We start from the raw sequence: 4817 nt of genomic DNA, 5'->3' as shown, positions 1-4817 counted from the left end.
ACGGACTTTCAACTCCCTCCAAAGGTTTTCTAGAGGACCGGCGAGCAGCAGCAGAGCAGGACGCAGAGGACAGACGGGCAGAACGGGAAGCAGAGGACAAGCAAGCAGAACGGCAATATCAACTGGAGCTAGCAAAACTCTAGCTGCAGCAGAACAGGTCTGCTGGTAACACTGAGTCCAGGGAAGAACGAGTACACAAAATTTCCCTGGACAAGTTCCCCACCATGGACCTAGATGGTGATATGGACACTTTCTTACAAGGATTTGAAAGGACTTGTTGTCAGTACCTCCTGCCCAAGGAGCAATGGGCACAGTACCTCATACCAGGGCTGAAAGGCAAGGCCCTGGGTGTGCTTGTGAGTCTTCCAGAGGGCCAAGAAAGGGACTATGAGGCTCTTAAGCAGGCCATTGTTAAACGGTACCAACTCACGCCAGAGGTGTACCGCAAGCGTTTCAGGACATTGCATCGAGGTCCTAATGACAGTTACATGGACCTTGTTTGCAGTCTGCGCACTGCTTTGCGGTAGTGGCTAAAGGGACTGTCCATAAGCACCTTTGACACGCTACAGGAGCTAATGATTAACCATTAGCCGCCCGGCCAATAGCCATTTGGTGGCCAGAAAAATGCTTTAGATTTCCGGGTGGACGCCATATGGTGTCCTCCCGCACATGCACAGATTGCACGCTTGCAGAGCTGCGCAGCGGCGCGATCTGTCACCGGCCATGTACCTCGGACATGGCCGATGACAGATCTGAGTACTGGCCCCCGTTGCCAGTACAATGTGACCTACTGTGACCAATCACAGCAGGTCACATGACAGTTGTATACAATGGATGGCTTCATTCATGCTATCCATTGTATACTAGTGTTTAGCTGTGAATGGTCACAGCGATCACATGCACATGTCATGTGATTAGCTGTGGCCAAATCACAGCTAAGCACAAAAAAAAAAAAAACCCTGAATAAATCGATGTCATTCAGTTAAATGCTCCTGCTTATAGCAAAGTAATTCTTTGCTATAAGCAAATTGTGTAATAAAAAAACAAAAAACAAAAAATTTTTGGTCATAGTGAAATCTGAAAAAAAAAATCTTAACAAAAAAGAAAAAAAATGTAATAAAAAATGTAAAATAATAAAAAAAAATACAACAAAATATATATATTTTTTTTCATACTGTCACCAGTCAGTGTCCCTGTTCACTGCCATGCCAGTTATATGATGACGCTGTACTGCACTGGTGACAGTATGTAAAAAAAAAATAGTGAAAATAATTTTTTAAATTTTTCCATTTTCCGAAAAACTATGACAAAAAAAATACAACTTCAAAAAACTTGCCATTCCTCTTATGAAGTAAGTCAAACTGTCTACTTTGCAAAAAGGGGTCATTTGGGGGATGTCTGTACTGTTCTGATATTCTTGGACCTCAAGAAATTAGATTGGCTGTCAGTACTTCAGGATTGATCAATATTCAGATCTATTCCACAGTTTGTGAACTTTATAACTTTCCTACAAACTAAATAATACATCCTAATTTGGGTTATTTTCACCAAAGACATGTAGCAGAATACATCTTGGCCTAAATTTATGAAGAACAATTATTTATTTGCAAACTTTTATAACAGAAACAAAGAAAAACGTGTTTTTTTTTCAAAATTTTCTGTCTTTTTTTGTTAATTTAGCAAAAAATAAAAACCCCAGCGGTGATTAAATGCCACCAAAAGAAAGCTCTAGTTGTGTGAAGAAAATGATAAAATTTTAGTTTGGGTACAATGTTGTATGACCGCGCAATTGTCATTCAAAGTGTGAGAGCGCTGAAACCTGAAAAATGGCCTGGGCAGGAAGGGGGTAAAAATGCCCGGTATGGAAGTGGTTAAGGACCAGTTCCTACAGACATGTCCTTTTGAGGTCCGGCAGTTTGTACTGGACTGAGATCCCAAGACAGTGGATCAAGCACTAGAAATAGCTGACGTCTATGTGGCTAACAGAATAACTGTCAACAGGAGGACTATTGCACCCAGCTGGAAAGGAGGAGAAGCAAGCGGACCCTCTTCTCAGGACAGCCAGAGGACCAAGGCACCCAGACCTTCAGGAGCCACACTAACAACTGGGGATAACCGGAGATGTTTTTTGTGCCACCAGATAGGTCATTTTAGTGTATCCTGCCCGGAGAAAAAGAAGGCTGCCCCACCACCTACCAAGACAACCTGTCCAGAGCCTACTGTTTTGTGTGCTTCCAGGAATGCCAGAGGGCTCTCCAATAACCTGCAGCCTGTCACTGTGGGTGGAAAAGTTACTACCGGCCTAAGGGACAGTGGAGCCGAGGTAACTCTAGTGCACCCAGAACTGGTGATCCCTGAGGATCTTCTTCCTGGTAAGACCATGACTGTAAAGGGTGTTGGGGGCATCAACCCAGCTGTCCTTACGGCCTGTTTTTACCTAGACTGGGGAGCTGGGAGAGGAATGAGAGAAGTGGGTGTAACAGATGCCATTCCCACTAATGTATTATTGGGTACTGACCTGGGGCTGTTGGTAGCCCATTATAAGGCATATCCAGCCTCCCTAGAACCTACATCACCACCTGAGGCCCTGGACTCATGTAAAATACTGTTTGAAGACTCCATGAACACTGGGGATTCTGGGGAGGATCAGGGGGTGAATGACTGTGTACCAGGTCCTGGCTCTCTGGAGTCACGACCTGGAGAAGAGCTTAAAGTCACAGAGGACTCTGCAACTGACAATATGTTATGTGATGCCAAATGTAATGACATGTGCAAGGCAGACCTTCCCTCTGCTGCAGTGGTGACTCGGGGTGCCCACCAGTTGGCCCCGGACCGTCATTGCCCACTGCTACAGAGGAACTGTCTGTGGAAGGGCCCAATTTAGCTGGGTTGGACCCTTGTGAACCTGACCCAGAGGGTCTAAGGTCTCCTCAGACTGTTGTCCTCCTGGCACCTGTGGCAGATAGCTCTGAGTCCCCTGAGGCTATAAAAATTGATGGCAGCCCAGAGGATCATAGGGGTCGGGCTGAAGGACCACCAGCGGTGAATGGCAGGAAGAGGTTGTATGGGCAAAGGGAATTTGGTTTTGTACCCATATGTAAAGAAACAGAATGTTCTTCTGAAGTTCCCGGTGAAAAGGCACAATGTGTTTCAGTAAGTCCTGGTAAAGACCAGTATTGTGTGCCTCTATCCCCTTGTGGGATGAAGTTTTCTTTTGTTTGCTCTCCTGTCACCACAGATACCAGTAATGCCATTTTGGATCCTGGACTGTGGAGCACAGAGGAGGGACCACAGAGTGAAGGTTTAAATCTGACTCAATCTGACTCTACTCTATCTGTAGCTGTGGCAGATGGCCCTGAGTTTCCAGAGGCTGTTACATTCGATGCCAGCCCAGAGGAACTCAGGTGTACAGACAGACGCTCTGCTGAGGACGGAGTAAAACTGCGTGACGTGGGTCAGAGGACAACCCCTAGTGAAATCCTTTTGTCCTGTAACTTTCCCCTGTCACCACAGTTGTGGGTGCTGCCAGTGCAGACTCATTTCTGTGTGTTGCAGAGGGAAGTCTACAGGATGTTGGGGCAAATTCAGCCCAATCAGTGTCTTCCACCTCAGGAGTTGCAACTGACATCACTGAGCACTTCCAGGCTGATAGGTCTAATGTTGGCCCAGAGGAACTCAGGTGTTGTGCTGACAGACGTTCTGCTGAAGAGGACCGAGTAGCAGCGTGTGGCATGGGTCAGAGGATGACCCCTGGTGGAATAAAGCCTTCTGTGGATTTATCCTTTGTCTCCACAGCTATAAATATTATGATTGAGGATTCATTGTGGTGCACAGCAAAGGGAGGAACACTGACCCCCTCTGAATCTGCTTTCTCAGAGACTGTATCTGACAACACTGCATTCTTGCAGACTGATAGGTTTGATGTCAGCCCGGAGGAACTCAGGGGTTGTGCTGACCAATCTCTGGCTGAAGCAGAAAGAGCAGAAGTGTGGGAAACAGGCCAGAGGGTGGAGGTCCTGGTATCCAAGCCATGGAACCAGGTCCAGATCACCCAGGAATGACCTTATGCCAGGCTCAAGCATCTGGGTGTTGCAGCTAATAGAGAACCACCAGATGACCATGGCCAGTGGCTGAAGATGATGACAGCACACAATGACAGGTTTGCCTGTTCCCTTCAAGTAGGTAGTCGGTGGCCAGTGGATGAAATGGATCTGCAGAGCGATCTGCTGGCCACTTGTGATCCAGACCCTTTAGGATCATCCCGAGAGCTGTACAGTAGCCCTCTCATATCTGCAGGGGGACAGGCTGAAATGTCAGCGGTGCCAAGCTTTAGTTGGGAGAACTTCCCCCCCCCCCAATCTAGGGAACATTCCATGTAGACGCGTTAGCCAACCCATTTAGGCTCAGCTATGCGTCAACTAGAAGGGGGAGATGTGACATAAATGTAAGATTTGAGTAGATGAGATGTGATCTGTAGAAATATGACATTGTAGATTTAGCTTCATTCCATGTTAATAATAAGGTGGGTTCAGGATTCAGTCAGAGACATATGGTCAACAATTAGCATCTGAAAGGACAGAGAATCCTCTTGGCTGGAGGTGACACCTAGATGCCAATAAGACTTGTCACCTACGTACTCAGACTTTGTCGCCTTCTAGAAACCTAAGAAGAAGAACTCTAGTCGTTTCAGCTTTGAAAACAGTAGACCAGGAGTGGCTCCAATGTGTCTGTCAAGCTATAACTTATATACACAGATCAAAGGAAAATATTTCATCTCTCATAAAAGCTAAAATATTAGTTGCAGAGAGATGAAAATA

The 4817-nt window shown here is 46.1% G+C and overlaps 1 pseudogene; it reads left to right on the top strand.

The window, feature by feature from the left end:
- The first annotated feature begins 224 nt into the window (after positions 1-224).
- LOC149451856 (uncharacterized) lies at positions 225-4061 on the top strand (annotated as a pseudogene).
- Positions 4062-4817: the final 756 nt, after the last annotated feature.

The sequence above is a fragment of the Staurois parvus genome, unplaced genomic scaffold, assembly GCF_062004578.1.
Source record: "Staurois parvus isolate SC_StPar_1 unplaced genomic scaffold, SC_StPar_1.0 ptg000513l, whole genome shotgun sequence".
NCBI lineage: Eukaryota > Metazoa > Chordata > Amphibia > Anura > Ranidae > Staurois > Staurois parvus.
The sequence above is the reverse complement of the archived record's forward strand: the minus strand, read 5'-3'. Positions and strand labels throughout refer to the sequence as shown.